This window comes from Cetorhinus maximus, chromosome 1 (assembly GCF_964194155.1).
Source record: "Cetorhinus maximus chromosome 1, sCetMax3.hap1.1, whole genome shotgun sequence".
NCBI classification, from domain to species: Eukaryota; Metazoa; Chordata; class Chondrichthyes; order Lamniformes; family Cetorhinidae; genus Cetorhinus; species Cetorhinus maximus.
Genome location: NC_135879.1, coordinates 176,542,828 through 176,560,710, shown reverse-complemented (window position 1 = coordinate 176,560,710; position 17,883 = coordinate 176,542,828). Strand labels below are relative to the sequence as shown.

Below are 17,883 nucleotides of genomic sequence, written 5' to 3'. Positions count from 1 at the left end.
AGCAATCCAACAGCAATTGCCACTCCATGGAAATTCTGGGCCATTATCTTTAATATCCAGAGTTCATTCTCTTGGGTCCCCTGGAGGTACTGGCCTTCCTGATTCCCACTCGCATCCACCAGCTGGAACATCATCTTTGATGGCTTTGAGTGAGAGACAGTCAGGAAATGCAAACAAATTCCAGGATTTAAAATGGCCAGGACCTCACACTGAGTTGTCCCCACAGCGAATGAGGTATAACATAGGTGGATGAAAGAACAGTAAACGAAGGGATCGCAGAATGATCCAGCATAGAATGAGGCCGTTTGGCACATGGTGCCTGTGCCAGATATGGGAACAGGCTAGGTGAATGTGAATAGAACTATTTGCTCTCATTGCAGGTAAACACTGACACAAACTGGTTGGGCCAGCTGGCCTGTTTATGTATTGTAACCTCTATGCATGATTTTGCTGAAAAATAATGAAGCATTGATTAGTCAGATACTGACCTCCAGAGGTAGGATAAAGAACTACATTGTTAGTACAAAGCAAACAGCAGTTTAGATATGTGCTCCACAGAGACTTAATATGTATTTGAATATCTAACCACAAATTGCAACCTGGCTTATGAAACAAGCTAAGTTAAAAATAAAACCAAAAAATATTGGAAATACGTAGCATATGAAACAAAATGACAGCTTACTAATTTCAGCTGGCCCTTCTGTGGAACTGTATGATCAGGAAAAGCCTTTGTTGGAGAACATAAATGGATATCAAACATACAGACATATTAACTAGTAAATCATTAAAACTTATTTTTAAACATGATTTATCATCTTGGAATGAACTTTTCCCAACTGCTTTTCTTTATTCAAAATATGAACATCATATCACAAATATAGTGCCATATTAATATTGACAAGGTTCTAACAAAAGGTACATTGTCATTTTTTCTTTCAGATGCCAACTGCCTAACAGCATACTTCTGTCATTTTCTATTTTTATTTGAAATTTTTAGCACTTTTAGTTTCTCCTTTCACTTAGTTTGGTTCTGATTTCAAGGCAATGAGCTTACCAATTGAGCCAAAGCTGACATTCAATAATTATACAACTGTGTAAGTAATTTCTACCAGAGATTTCCCATCACAACTTTGACTCTGATTCACTATTGAGGTACTGTATAAACTGCACAAGTATTGAAACCTTTATGGAAACAAAAGAGGTGAACTTCAGAAAAAGACACAAAAGACAATTAAAAGAGCAAAGAGGAAATAAATATATATATAAATGTAAAATATTCCGTAGGCATATAAGCAATAACAAAAAATTGAGAAAGGGATAGGGCTTGAGAAGATAAATTGAGAAGAAAATACCGAATAGTTACTTTGTCTTAGTTTTTATTGAAGAAGAAAATGTCAATAGTAAAGTCAAGTGGGATATTTAGTTAATATAGACCAGTTAGCTTAACACAGGAGAAGGAAAAACAAGATCTTTGCTAAAAGATTAGATAACTGAACACCTAAAGAGAGAGAAAATAATAAAAATAGTCAGAATGGATTTCTCACACGGGGGCCATTTTTAACCAAGTTTATTGAATTCTTCGAATATAGTGAATATGATTTACACGTGAATGCACACCCATGTGAACATACATGTGAATGCGGTGTACGTGAACTTTCGGATGACTTTGATAAGATGCCACATAAGTGATTTGAGACAAAGGGCGGTGCAGTCAGGGCCCAGAAAACAGAATAGAATGAAAGATTGATAGATGGATGAAGGGAGATTAAATAAATAGATCGTAGAATGATACAGCACATAAAAAGCAGAAAACTGAGAGTAGAAATTAAGGAAGGTTCCTCAGTCTGTCAGAAAGTGGGAGTTCTGGGGTGGAACCATTGTTATTCACCATATATCATGAATAACTTGGACTCAGAAATTGGAGTTATGGTGATGAAATTTGCAGATGATGTCTAATGAAGTGGATGGGGTGGCGGGGGGGAGCAGTGGGGTTGGGGAATGTATAGCTAATAAAGTGGAGAACTACACCAAAATATGGGAAGACATAGGTGGGTTTGTAGTGTAAGAAGATAAATGGCAAATTAAATTCAATATAGCAAAATGTACAGCAATTCACTTTGACAGGAGAAGTAAGGAAATGACATATTCCTCGGAAGTTAAGAAACTTAAGAACGGGAGGAGGGGTTCAGGATAAGGTGTTTTTTAACATAGTGCATTCCAGCTCATAACAATACACTATCTGAAGGAACGATGTAAGCGGATTCAAAAGTAGCTTTCAAGAGGGTATTGAATATACACTATAAATGGGATGAGGCTGGGTGGCTTGTATTTCAACACAATGGGCAGAGCGGCCTTCTTCTCTGCCTTAAATTTTTCAACATTTTCTAAATATCTGAGGAGGAATATGCATGGATGTGAGGAGAGGATGGGGAAGTAGCAGTACATGACTTGCTCCATAGGAGAACCAGCACTGACACAATGGGCCAAATGGACTTCTTCTGTGCTGTAAAGATTCTATAATAAAAGGAAATATTTGTAGGGCTATATGGAAAGAGCAAAAAGTGGGACTAATTGGATAGCTCTTTCAAAGAACCAGCACAGGCACAATGGACCAAATGGCCTCTCTCTGTGCTGTAGTATTCCATGAGAAATGAGATAGAGGTGCAAATAGATCTGGGAATACAGATTTCTAAATCACTAAAAGTAACAACATAAATTGAAAAGGTCATGAGGAGTCCAAAATAATGTCCTGGGGTTCATTCCTAGAGGAATAGAATGCAAAACAGAGAGGGTAATGTTGAAATTCACATAACATTTTGATTAGACCACATTTGGGGTACTGTGTATTTTGGGCTCAATATTTTTATTTTTGTATTCTCCCTCGTTTAGCACTACTGAAATCAGGATTGTTGAGAATTCAAATTGGCAAAGTAATCTTCACCATTCTATAACAAATTATTTCATTGCTATTGGAGAAAACTAACAATCTTAGCATTTGACCTGATAGTTAATCCAAGCTCAGACAGTTCTGGAGATCATCGACCTGGCAATTGTTTTGAGGATAATTCTTCCTTGTGAATAGCTTGGTTTAAGTGAGATGTCCGTGTTGGTGGTGGGTTCACAGATGCCTTATCTCAGCTTTATCTTAGCCTTCCAGGCTCACCCACAGTGAAGACATCAGTTATCAGCTGGTGGAGGTGGTGGCAGATTGTTGGCCCGATGAGCTGAATTCCCTTTTTATGGCTCAATTGCTGTTCTCTCTCTGCAGTTGCCCTTGTTGATTGGAAGGCTTGACACAATTTTTGATGATGGATGGAGCCATTTTGGAATCATCATTGATTGGGCATCTGCTTCCCATGTGTTGTTAATAGGGCTTAATGGAGGCTTTGAGATTGTCTTTGAAATATTTCTTTTGACCTGCGTGTGAACAGGCTTCCTGGCGTAGCTCTGAGTAGAACACCTGTAATGGCAGTGTTCAGTCAGGCATTCTGACGTTATGTCTGGTCCATCCCAGCTGATATGGGAATATCATGGTCTCTATACTTGACATATCTGCATCTTGAGAATGCTCATCTTTGCCCTTTTGTTCTCCTACTTGATTTGCAAGAACCTTCCATGACAGTGTTGATGATATTGTTTTAGGGCCTTTGTTATGAATGTGACGCTTTATAAGACAGTTTGTAAGTGTTTATTTTTGAAAGAGACTCTCAGACTCAGTGACCGAGAGGGTCCTAAACAGCTGCTGTTGTGGAATTGGTCAGAATGCAATGTTTTCTTTCCTGTTGCAGATGCTTTTCACCCCATGACCCCAAAGGGTGTAAAGATAAGCCCAGCAACAGGCCAGTCCTTGGTGGTGGGGAAGCTTCTAGAAACAACGATTTGGGACAAAATTAATAGTCACTTGGGCAAATGTGGGTTAATTAAGGCAAGCCAGCATGGGTTTGTTAGGGCAAATCATGTTTAACTAACTTTCTGGAGTTTTTTGTAGGGGCAGCAAGGAAGTTGACGAGGGCAATTTGATCTGGTGCACACGGACTTCCAAAAGGCATTTGATACAGAGCTGCTCAACAGACCTGTGAGCAAAATTATAGCTCATGGAATAAAAGGGACAGTAGCAATATGGATACAAAACTGGCAGACTGACAGTAAACAAAGAGTATTGGTTAATGGATGCTTTTAAGATTGGAGGAAGTGGATCCTCAGAAGTCAGTAGGACTCTTGCTCTTCCTGATATGTATTAAATGTATGTACTTGGCGTACAGGGCACAATTTCAAAATCTGCAGGTGACAAAAAGCTTGGAAATATTGTGGAGAGTGAAGGGGATAGTGTAGAACTTCAAAAGGATGTAGACAATGGTGGAATGGGTGGACAAGTGGCAGATGAAATTCATTGTAGAGAAGTATGAAGAGGTTCATTTTGGTAGGAAGAGCACTGGCAGGCAATATAAAATAAAGGATATAATTCCAAAGTGGGTGCAGGAGCAGATGGACCTGGGTATATATGTGCATAAGCTATTGAAGGTGGCAGGACAGGTTGAGAGCATGGTTAATAAAGCATACAATATCCTAGGTTTAATTAATAGGTGCATGGAGTCCAAAAGCAAGGAGGTTATATTAACTTTGCATAAAACACTGGTTTCGCCTCAGCTGGAGTATTGTGTCCAGTTCTCAGCTTCGTACTTCATACAAGAGGGAAAAACATACTTGACCTCATCCTTACCAACCTGCCTGCCGCAGATGCATCTGTTTATGACAGTATTGGTGGGAAGGACCACCGCACAGTCATTTTGGAGACATAGTCCACATTGAGGATACCCTCCATCGTGTTGTGTGGCACTACCACCATGCTAAATAGGATAGATTTCAAACAGATCTAGCAGCTCAAGACTGTGCATCCATGAAGTGCTGTGGGCCATCAGCAGCAGCAGAATTGTATTCAAACACAATCTGTAACCTCATGGCCTGGCATATCCCTCACTCTACCATTACCATCAAGCCAGGGGATCAACCCTGGTTCAATGAAGAGTGCAGGAGGGCATGCTAGGAGCAGCACCAGGCATACCTAAAAATGTGGTGCCAACCTGGTGAAGCTATAACACAGGACTACTTGCGTGCCAAACAGTATAAGCAACAAGTGATATATAAGAGCTAAGCGATCCCACCGCCAACAGATCAGATCTAAGCTCTGCAGTCCTGCCACATCCAGTCATGAATGGTGGTGGACAATTAAACAACACACTGGAGGAAGAGCCTCCACAACTATCCCCATCCTCAATGATGGATGAGCCCAGCGCAGCAGTGCAAAAGATAAGGCTGAAGCATTCGCAACAATCCTCAGCCAGATTACAGGTACTTATTATAACAAATCCCAAAAGTTCTAATTAAACTAACTTCCAACTATACACCCCCTTTAAGGCAAAAGTCCAAAATAGATTTTAAATTTAAATAGCAAGCCAGCGAGTTTACCACAGCACCCACTCAGCTGTGGAATACAGCTTTTCTCCAACTTTAGTTACTGGAAACAGCAAACTTTTGCAAACATGGTTGGAGGCTTCCCCAAGGCTGTTTTACACACTCCTTTTAATTCTTACCTAACCCCACAAGATCACCTTCCTTGACAGACAAAAAGGAAAAGGCGGTGGAGTTGCATTGCTGGTTAAAGAGGAAATTAACGCAATAGTGAGGAAAGATATTAGCTCCGATGATGTGAAATCTGTATAGGTAGAGCTGAGGAACATTAAGGGCCAAAAAACATTAGTGGAGGTTGTATATAGACACCCCAAACTGTAGCGGTGATGTTGGGAATGGCATTAAACAAGAAATTAGAGACTCATGCAATAAAGGAACATCTGTAATTATGGGTGACTTTAATCTGCATATAGATTGGGCAAATCAAACTAGTAACAATACCATAGAGGAGGAATTTCTGGAGTGTATACGGGATGGTTTTTCAGGACCAATATGTTGAGGAACCAACGAGAGAACAGGCCATCCTCGACTGGGTATTGTGTAATGAAAAAGGCAATTGGCAATCTAGTCGTGTGAGGCCCGTTGGGGATGAGTGACCATAATATGATAGAATTCTTCATGAAGATGGAGAGTGATGTAGTTGATTCTGAAACTAGAGTCCTGAATCTTAATAAAGGAAACTACGATGGTATGAGGTGCGAGTTGGCTATGATGGATTGGGAAACATTACTTAAAGGGATGATGGTGGATAGGCAATGGCACACATTCAAAGAGTGGATGAGTGAGCTAAAACAGTTGTTTATACCTCTCTGGCGCTAAAGTAAAACAGGAAAGGTGGCCAAACCATGGCTTACAAGGGAAATTAGAGATAGTGGTAGATCCAAGGAAAAGGCAAACAAATTGGCCAGAAAAAACAACAGACCTGAGGATTAGAAGCACTTAGAATTCAGCAAAGGAGGACCAAGGGATTGCTTAAGAAGGGGAAAATAGAGTACAAGAGTAAGCTTGCAGGGAACATAAAAACTGACTGTTAAAGTTTCTATAGGTATGTGAAGAGAAAAAGATTAGTGAAGACAAATGTAGGTCCCTTACAGTCAGAAACAGGGGAATTTATAATGGGGAACAAAGAAATGGCTGACCAACTTAATACATACTTTGGTTCTGTCTTCACAAAGAGGACACAAATAACATACCAGAAATGTTGGGGAACACAGGGTTTAGTGAGAGGGAGGAACTCAAAGAAATCAGTATTAGTAGGGAAATGGTGTTGGAGAAATTGATGGGATTGAAGGCCGATAAATCCCCAGGGCTTGATGATCTATATCCCAGAGTACTTAAGGAAGTGGCCCTAGAAATAGTGGACATATTGGTGATCATCTTCCGAGATTCTATAGACTCTGGAACAGTTCCTATAGATTGAAGGGTAGCTAACGTAACCACTCTATTTAAAAAGGGAGGTAGAGAGAAAACAGGGAATTATAAACCGGTCAGCCTGATGTTGGTAGTGTGGAAAATTCTTGAGTCCATTATAAAAGACTTAATAGCTGAGCACTCGGAAAACAGTGGCAGAATTGGACAGAGTCAGCATGGATTTACGAAAGGGAAATCATGCTTGTTAAATCTACTGGAATTTTTCGAGGATGTAACTAGCAGAGTTGATGGGGGGAGCCAGTGGATGTGGTTTATTTGTACTTTCAGAAGGCTTTCGACTAAGTCCCACGTAAGAGATTAGCGTGTAAAATTAAAGCGCATGGGATTGGGAGTAGTGTATTGAGATGGATAGAAAACTGGTTGGCAGACAGGAAACAAAGAGTAGGAATAAACGGGTCTTTTTCTGAATGGCAGGCAGTGACTAGTGGGGTACCGCAGGGATCGGTGCTGGGACCCCAGTTATTCACAATATATATTAATGAGTTAGATGAGGGAACTAAATGTAATATCTCCAAATTTGCAGATGACACAAAGCTGGGCAGGAGGATGAGCTGTGAGGAGGATGCAGAGATGCTTCAGTGTGATTTGGACAAGCTGAGTGAGTGGGCAAATGCATGGCAGATGCAGTATAATGTGGATAAATGTGATGTTTCAACTTTTGTAGCAAAAATAGGAAGGCAGATTATTATCTGAATGGCTATAAATTGAAAGAGGGGAATGTGCACTGAGACCTGGGTGTCCTCATAAACCAGTTGCTGAAGCAGGTGCAGCAGGCAGTAAAGAAGGCAAATGGTGTGCTGGCCTTCATAGCCAGAGGATTCGAGTGCAGGAGCAGGGATGTCTTGCTGTAATTAAAGGGAGTGCAGCGAAGGTTTACCAGACTGATTCCTGGGATGGCGGGACTGACATATGAGGAGAGATTGAGTCAATTAGGATTATATTCGCTAGAGTTCAGAAGAATGAGGGAGGATTTCATAGAAACCCATAAAATTCTAACAGGACTAGACAGGGTAGATGCAGGAAGGATGTTCCCAATGGTGGGGGAGTCCAGAACCAGGGGTCACAGTCTGAGGATACGGGTTAGACCATTTAGGACTGAGATGAGGAGAAATTTCTTCACCCAGAGTGGTGAGCCTGTGGAATTGGCTCCCACGGAAAGTAGTTGAGACCAAAACCTTATATGTTTTCAAGAAGGATATAGCTCTTGGGGCGAAAGGGATCAAAGGATATGGGGAGAAAGCGTGAGCAGGCTATTGAGTTGGATGATCAGCCATGATCATAATGAATGGCGGAGCAGGCTCGAAGGGCCGAATGACCTAGTCCAGCTCCTATTTTCTATGTTTTTATGTTTTCCTTTCTCCTTGATATATGTTTCTCTCTCTTTAATCTGTTAATTCCATTGTTCTATGTCTTTCGAAATGTACTTTTCCCATAATATAAAAATCTCTCATGTTGCCAATGTGGTCATCAACTGTCAACTTAACCTGCTTGGCATAATTAGGTCCTGCCAAAACTGGTGTCGTAGTCAATATAGTTTTTAAACTGCCAAATGCATTATGCACAGCCCTGTGTCCATTGAAACTTCTTGTTCTTTATTAACCATTCAGTCAATGGAGCAACAACACCGCTAAAATTTGCTACAAACTTCCGGTAAAATCCACTCATGCCCAGAAATCTCAAAACTTCTCATTTTGTTGCAGGCATGCGGTAATTCATGATGGCTTTTACTTTCACATCTCTTGGAGCCACCTTACCATGTCCAATGGTATGGCCTATATATGTAACTTGCATTTTTGCAACCTCACTCCTAGCCAAGGTCACCAACAAATTAGCTACTTACAGTTGATCAAACAGTTCTTTCACTGTTGTAAATGCTCCTCCCACATTTGATTGAAAACTATCAAGTCATCAATGTAAACAGCACAATTGCACAGTCCTGCTATTACTTTGTTTGCCAGTCTTTGAAAAAATGCTGGTGCATTTTTCATGCCAAATGGCATAACTTTAAACTGACATGGTCCCTCTAGTGTCACAAAAGCCGATTTCTCCTTTGCTCTCTCCGATAACAGTACTTGCCAATATCTTCTAAGCAAGTCAATCTTTGTGACAAACTTTGATTGTCCCACTTTCTCAATATAATCTTCCAACTGTGGAATAGGATATGAATCCACTTTTGTCACTGCATTTACTTTTCGATAGTCCACATACAGCCTTTGTGTTCCATTTGGCTTCGGTACCATCACAATAGGTGAACTTCAGTTACTACAGTTAGACTCAATGATGTCATTTTGAAGCATGAATTTGATTTCTTTCTGTACTTGTGCTAACTTTGCTGGACTTGATCTATAAGAATATTGCCTTATTGAAGCTGACATTTATATCATGTGTAGCTAAATTTGTCCTCCCTAGCTTATTCCCACAAATAGCTTTGTGTGGCTGCAATAGCTTCTCCAAATCACTTTAACACTTGTCTGCAATGTAATTCAATATTACATTTAAATTTTCAAGCACCTCCTCATTATCCAATTTGATTGGAAGAAAATCAATTTCAGAGTCCTTCATTTCTACCTCTTTCCCTTTATCTGCCACCACTAACACCTACTTATGGTCATCTTCCCTGTCAAAGTACTTTTCAAGCATATGTACATGACACACCCTCTGCTTCTTTCTTCTATCTGGAGTATTTATTTAATAATTTACTTCATTCAATTTCTTTTCAATTTTCCAAGGCCCACTAAACCTTATCTCTGTGTTTAATTGACTGCCACCTCGCTTCAAGAAATGCCCTCTCTGAAGAAGTATGGTTCTGTTCTCCGACAGGATTTCCGCCTGTCTCTTCTGCCCTGATCACCTTCATTGCTTTCCATTTCTCTCCTGGTATTTGACAAGGTGTTTACTAAAACCCGCTTTCACAGCGATATCTCCTTTCTCAGTGACTGTCTCCGTCTCCGACTCACCCCATGTGGATTTCAACTGAAATTCCATCCCTCTTGTTTCGAACCCACCCAGGATTACAGGTATCTCCGGGACATAAAACGTTTCTCGGACTGCTGTTCCCGTCGCATTCTGAGATCCACACTCAGTGCCATGCGCCGCCATATGAACACACTCGACCTCTCCCTCCAGCAGCACCGCCGCACCCTTTTTCAAAGCTGCGCGTGCCCCCAGTTTCATTTTATTCTTCGCCTCATCTGTCGCCTCAACAAGAAACTTTTTCTCTTTCTCTCAAGTGCTAAGGAACGCAAGCTCCAACAACTCATCAACACCAACACCCATCTGGGGCCCTCCACCCCTGCTTGTCCCTCCGTCCCCACCCCATCTTCCAATCCCAGCCCCAGCCGCATATTCACTATACCCCCTGACCTTCCCCTCTCCGATGCTGAACGTTCAGTGCTCAGCAAAGGACTTAGTTTCATACCCTTACACCCTCATCTCAATGAATTTTGGGCTCGGCATGATGCTGAACTCTTCTTCCGCCGTCTTCGTCTCCATGCTCACTTCTTTGGGCAGGAGTCCTCTCCCCGTTCAATGGATCCTTTTACCCACCTCCAATATTCTCCCTCCACCTGGACCCCTCCCTCTGGATTCTTACCTTCTCTTGATCATTTCATTGAGAACTGTCGGCGTGACATTAGCCGTCTCAATTTCTCTGCTCCTCTCACCCATTCTAATCTGTCTCTCTCTGAACTCACTGCACTCCGTTCTCTCAGGTCCAACCCCAACATTGTCATCAAACCGCTGACAAGGGTGGTACTGTTGTTGTCTGGCGCATTGACCTCTACCTCGCAGAGGCTGAGCGTCAACTCGCAGACACTTCCTCCTACCTCTCCCCGGACCATGACCCCACCACAGAACATCAAGCCATTGTTTCCAGGACTGTCACTGACCTCATCTCCTCTGGAGATCTTCCTCCCACAGCTTCCAACCTGATAGTCGCCCAACCTCGGACAGCCGCATTTCACTTGCATTTCCCCTAACTTAGTCTACTGCATTTGTTGCTCCCAATGCGGTCTCCTCTACATTGGAGAGACCAAACGCAAACTGGGCGACCGCTTTGCAGAACACCTGCGGTCTGTCCGCAAGAAAGACCCAAACCTCCCTGTCGCTTGTCATTTTAACACTCCACCCTGTTCTCTTGCCCACATGTCTGTCCTTGGCTTGCTGCATTGTTCCAGTGAAGCCCAACGCAAACTGGAGGAACAGCACCTCATCTTCCGACTAGGCACTTTACAGCCTTCCGGGCTGAATATTGAATTCAACAACTTTAGATCTTAAACTCCCCCTCCCCCCATCCCCACCCCGTTTCTCCCCCCTCCTTTTTTTTTCAATAATTTATATAGATTCTACTTTTCCCACCTATTTCCATTATTTTTAAATCTAAAACTAAAAATTTGTTAGTCTTTCCACCCCACCCCCACTAGAGCTCTACCTTGAGTATCCTGTCTTCCATTCTTAATTAGCACTTTTCTTAGACAATATCACCACCTTCAACACCTCTTTGATCCTTTTGTCTGTGACATCTTTTGATTATCTGCTCCTATCACTGCTTATCTCCACAATCACCACACCCTCAACTTCTCTCTCCCCCCGCCCCCCCCCCCCACCTTAGACCAGCTTATATTTCACCTTTCTCCTAACTACACTCAGTTCTGCCGAAGGGTCATGAAGACTCGAAACGTTAACTGATTTCTTCTCCACCGATGCTGCCAGACCTGCTGAGTTTTTCCAGGTAATTCTGTTTTTGTTTTGCCTTTAATGGTTCACTCAATACATGTAGTAAAACTAAGACTTTCTCCCCAGCAACAAAACTACAAGCTTTAGCCCCCTTATCTGCCTTAACCTTCTGTGATATCTTTAAATGTTCCTTAGTTAACTCACATGCTCTGTTCAATCTTTCTCTGAAGTTTGTCTCATAATCCAGGAGAGTAGTTTCTGAATTCTGACATACTAATTGCTTCTGAATCAACTTCAGTGGTCCCCTTACCTCAAAAAGACCAAATCCTGTTGATTCATTAGGACCATCCCTAATAGCAAATAACAAGAATGGCACTCCCGCATCCCAATCCAATGGATAGTCTTGACTATAAGCCCTCATCATAGTTTTCAAAGTTTGATGCCATCTTTCCAAAGCAGCTTGTGATTCAGGATGATAAGCTGTTGACTTAAATTGTTTTATCCCCAAGCTGTTCATGACTACCTTAAACAGCTGTGACATGAAATTAGAACTTGATCCGATTGTATTTCTTTTGGTAAACCATATCTGGTAAAGAATTTAGTCAACTCTTCCACAATTCTCTTGTTGTAATATTTTGCAAAGGTATCACTTCCAGAAACCTTGTGGACACATCCATTATTGTCAGCAAGTACTGATTTCCATTTTTAGTCTTAGGAAGGGCCCCTATATAATCAATCAAGACCCTAGTAAAAGGTTCCTCAAATGCACAAATTGGAATTAAAGGTGCTGGTTTAATCACAGCTTGAGGTTTTCCTGTCAACTGACATGTGTGTCATGTTCTACAGAATTTGACTACATCTCTATGCAATTCAGGCCGATAGAAATGTTTTTGTATTTTTGCCTGAGTCTTCTTATTTCCTAAATGTCCCCCAATTGGAATTTCATTAGCTACTCTCAATATCTCATTTCTGTACCCAGATGGTATAACTATCTGACGCATTGGCATCCATTTTTTATCAGCTGAAACATTAGATAGCCTCCACTTCCTCATTAACACATTACCTTTAAGGTAATAACATTCTGGAATACATTCTGCGTCTGTTTCTGAGGAAGCTGTCTGATATAACTGCTTTATTTGTAGATCCTTCTGCTGTACCTCTACCAACTTTCTTGAGCTAAACACTTCAACTTCATTCTCCTCCATTTTCTCTCCATGAACAATCTTATTAAAGATAATATCAGCTAATTGAATATCAGCATCTTTTCCCTGCCTTTTAAATTCCTCTTCTTCCTGTTTTAACCTGTGAGTTTGTGATCTTGTTATTTCACAATCTCAAACAACCCAGAATGTTCTTTCTGTAATACCTCTGATGAATGCACTGCCACATGCTGCTTGACTGCAGTAGGCATCACCATCATCTGTGACCCAGCTATATTATTACCTAAAATAAATTGAACCCCTGCAATGGGCAATTTTTCCACTACTCCAACAATCACCTCACCTGTTTTCAAGCTACTTTTCAAATTTAACTCACACAATTGAATACTTTTTGTTTCTCCATGAATTCCCTTTATGAATACCTTTTCCTGCAGTACTCACTCTGAACAACAAGTATCACTATCCCTAGGATTGACTAGCCCCTGTGTCTCGTAAACTTTTAATATCTTTACCTTCTCCAAAGTGTACACATGGAAGGACCTTCCCTTCACATACAAAATCTTTAAACATTTCTGTAAGCTGCCCTTCAGAGCTCTCTTGGATACATTGTGAACAGATTCCCGTTGATCTACCTATTGCTGATTCTTCCTACTTCACCTGTACACAAACCATTGGATTTTTTCTGTGCCAGGATCTCTGAACCAAGCAGTACTCTTATTTACAGAACTTCCCTGCAATCCAGTTACTGCAATGAGTTTTCCCTGTAACCTCCAACATACTGACCTTGTGTGCTCCACCTTATTACAATGAAAACACCTCAGTTTTCGAGTGTCACTCCTACCCTCGGCACCTTCCTTTTCATTCTGAGAAAAAACTTCCTGAGAATTTCTAACTACTCCTTCCCTTCCCTGACTACCTACCTTCCTTTCACCTTCCCACTTTCTATCCTTCTCGGGTTTAAAAGGGTGACGTAAAAAAGGTTTAGATCTATGAACTAACTCATAATCATTAGCTATCTCTGCTGCTTGCCGAGCAATTTTAACTCTCTGTTCTTCCACGAGTTCTCATTACCAAAGGAATTGAATCATTAAATTCTTCCAAAAGAATTACTTCTCTAAGAGCTGCATAAACTATCTCTACCTTTAATGCCCATATCCACCAGTCGAAATTACTTTCTTTTACTCTCTCAAAATCAATATAAGTTTGACCAGGCTGTTTCCTTATATTCCTAAATTTCTGCCTGTATGCTCAGGAACCAACTCATATGCACTCAAAATAGCCTTTTTTACTGCATCATAATCCTCCAATACTTATTCTGACAGTGAAGCATAAACCTCATGAATGCTACCTACCATCATAGACTGTAAAAGCAATGTCCAGATTTCTTGTGGCCATTTCATCCGCTTAGCTATCTTCTCAAATGAGATAAGGAACACCTCTACATCCCTTTCTCCAAAGAAATGATTTCAAGCACATACATAAGATTACAATTACTTAATATTATAACAAATCCCAAATTTCCTAATTAAACTGACTCCCAACTACACACCCCTTTCAAGGTGTCAGGCCAAAATAGATTTTAAATTTAAATAGCAAGCCAGCAGGTTTACCACAGCACCCACTCAACAGTGGAATTCCAAAAGCTTTTCTCCAACTTTAGTTACTAGACACAGCAAACTTTTGCAACCATGGCTGGAGGCTTACCCAAGGCCATTTTACACACTCCTTTTAGTTCTTATATGGCCCCACAACATCACCTTCCTTCTTGATATATGTTTTTCTCTCTTTAATCTGTAAATTCCATTGTTCGACATGTCTTTGGAAATGTACTTTTCCGATAATATAAAAATCTTTCATGTTGCCAATATGGTCAGTACCTTTTGGGGAAAATAAACATACTTTGCCCTATTGTGTCCAGGGGTTCCACAGGGATCGGTATTGGGTCACTTGCTGTTTGTGGTATATATAAACAATTTAGGCTTGAATGTAGGAGGGTTGATCAGTCAGTTCGCGGATGACATGAAAATTGGTGGGATGGTAAATAGTGAGGAGGATAACCTTAGATTACAGTAGGATATAGACGGGTTGGTCAGGTGGGCTGATCTGTGGGAAATGGAATTTAATTCGGATAAGTGTGAGGTGATGCACTTGGGCAGGACAAACAAGGCACGGGAATACATGATGAATGGTAGGACCCTGGGAAGTACTGAGGATCAGAGGGACCTTGGTGTTCATGTCCACCGGTCCCTTAAGATAGCGGGACAGATAGATAAGGTGGTTAAGAAGGCATATGGGATACTTGCCTTTATTAGCCGAGGCATAGAATATAAGGGCAGGGAGGCTATGCTGGAAGTGTATAAAATGCTGGTTAGGCCACAGCTAGAGTATTGCATGCAGTTCTGGAATCCGCATTATAGGAAGGATGTGATTGCACTAGAGAGAGAGCAGAGGAGATTTATCAGGATGTTGCCTGGGCTGGAGAGTTTTAGTTATGAGGAGAGATTGGAAAGACTGGGGTTATTTTCCCTGGAGCAGAGGAGATTGAGGGGGGACATGATTGAGGTGTATAAAATTATGAGGGGCATAGATAGGGTAGAAAGGAAGGAACTTTTCTCCTTGGTGGAGAGATCTATAACCAGGGGGCATAGATTTAAGGTAAGGGGCAGAAGGTTTAAAGGGGATGAGAGGAAGAATTTTTTCACCCAGAGGGTGGTGGGAATTTGGAACTCACTGCCTGAAAGGGTGGTAGAGGCAGAAACCTTCATAACATTGAAGAAATATTTGGATGTGCACTTGTGATGCCATGGCATACAAGGCTATGGGCCTAGTGGTGGAAAATGGGATTAGAATAGTTAGGTACTTGTTTGACCAGTGCAGATTCGATGGGCCGAAGGGCCTTTTTCTGTGCTGTAGACCTCTATGATTCTATGGGCAGAATTTTACCGTCGGCGAGCGGGGGGCCAGGCCCGCTCGCCAACTTGTAAAATGACGCGGGATGATGTCACCCCGCCCCATGTGAATTTTCAGGAAGGCGGGGGCACAGAAAAATCAGCTGCGGCCTGCCGACCTGTCAATGGCCAATTGAGGCCATTGACAGGATCAATTAAACAATTAAAGGACCTGCCCATCCAACCTTAAGGTTGGCAGGTTGGCCAGGAGCCCCGGCAGCAACTAGCAAAAACATGAAACCTCTTCCAGCGGCAGTTGAGGTTTCATGTAGGGTTTTAAAAATTGTAATAAAGTTTTTATGTAAATTATGAACGTGTCCCAACTCATATGACATTGTCACATGAGGGGACATGAAAGGGATTTTCCTTTTCTCTATTTTTAACATTTTTAAAAGTCGAGGCGATCTCCCTGAGGCTACACTTAGCTTCAGGGAGATGAGTGCGCACTTTTGTGCACATGCGCAAAAGAGCGCCCTCGATTTTAGGGATTCCCCCCAGCCCATACAGGGAGCGCATAGTGCTTCCTGGTGGATGTCATGCTGGGCGGGCCTTAAATAGCCCACCCACATAAAATGGCGGTGCAGCCCCGATCGTTGACAGTGATCGGCTCCGCGCTCGCCCGCAATTGGGTCAGGCCCGCCCGCTCGACAAACGGAAAATTCTGCCCTATGACTCTATTTATCTTGCGAGTTGTAAACATCTTACCATCCCTTTGAAACCCAAACAACTCCTTCACTTATCTAAAAATGAAAATTTCTTTCACACCCTACAAGCCAAGACCTCATCTGTGTTTACTCATTAACATTTCAAATGCCTGTTACCCCTAACTTATTTAGATAATTGCAAGCTTGCAGCCTATCTAACTCTAGTTTAATTAAGCCACACAGTCAGAGCCATCTATACTCACACCCTTTAACCTCCTTTACAATAAACCACAATAATATTATGAAACATTATTATAGTTTTGTGACATTTGCAATCGTCCACTCCACCCATCAATGGCAGGCTGTGTATCACACTGCCTCACGTTGGGAACCTAATTTCAATACTTTAGCATCTCATTCTAAGCTCTACCCACCGGAATCATCCCCCCATACTGTATTGTCCTGATTGCACGCCCACGTGTTTCACAACTGTATATAAGTGACGTGAACTTAGCGACCTGCATTTCGCGTGGAATTTCGAGGTTTGTTTGTCTACCATGCTTCGGGCAGTACTCGCAGTCATCAGCACCAAGCATCGCAGACAACACCACGTCACTTTTAAGAGGGCTCACGGGCAGGTCTCTACCTACCAGACCAGCTGTAAGGTGGGGGTAGCTTTTCAATGGCTGCAGGGCTAGGGTTTGCTTGGGGAAGGGGGAAAATTGGACTCAGGCAAGGGAAGAGGCTGCAGGGCGATGGCTGTAATGGGAAAGGGCAGTATCCCATGCTGTGTGTGGGGGAACATGTTGATCTGTGCAAGTGGCCTCAAAATGGTGAGGAGGAAGTTTCCAAAGGAGATGAGGCCAGATGGAGATGTGAGGGTGTGTGAGAGAGAGTGAGCAGTGATGTCCCTTGAACCAGCAGTGACTTGGATGCCAGTGAATGTGTGATGGCCTTGAGTGTGTGAGTTTAGAGTGATAAGGTGGTTGTCTTGCCCTGAAGGCACGGATGAGATCATTCATCCGTTTTATGCACTTGATGGCCAATATCTTGTGTGCAGCTTTGGCACTGATGACCTCTGCCACCACCTCCCAAGCTGGAGTGGTTAGACAGATGGGCCTCCTGCAGCCAGAGCGGGGGTAGAGGACATCGCAGTGGCCCTCCACAGCATCCAGAACACATCCTAGGCCACTGAATCGGGGGGACTGCACTCTTCTTGGTTTTTGGGGCCATGTCTTCACTGGAGCAGTCCTTGGCTGCAAGCATTGAGAATTGTGTGCGTGGCTGCTGTTTAAATATGGTGAGGATGCAGCAAGCTAATGGTGTGGCAGGAAAATCGGAGGCCACCTGCCAGCGAGACAACATGTTTCCTGTGGCTACATAATTAATGAGGCGGGAATGGGATGATATGGCGTGAAAACCCGCCATTGTGGCCAGCGGGTAAAGCATCCTTTTTTTCTGCCCACTACTGGACTTCGGACAAATATGGGACGATTCTCCCCCTAATCTATGAGGCTACATATCTGCTGAGAGCATGGCATAACCTACAAATGAAAA

The 17,883-nt window shown here is 42.2% G+C and overlaps 1 long non-coding RNA gene across 1 annotated transcript in view; it reads right to left on the bottom strand.

Moving 5' to 3' along the window:
* Nucleotides 1-824: 824 nt before the first annotated feature.
* The window catches only part of LOC144685511 (uncharacterized), a 31,168-nt gene continuing 14,109 nt past the window's right edge, over nt 825-17,883 (bottom strand). The window contains exon 2 of the long non-coding RNA XR_013577740.1: nt 825-3,865. This is a non-coding gene — a long non-coding RNA (uncharacterized LOC144685511). The remainder of the gene's footprint in view (nt 3,866-17,883) is intronic.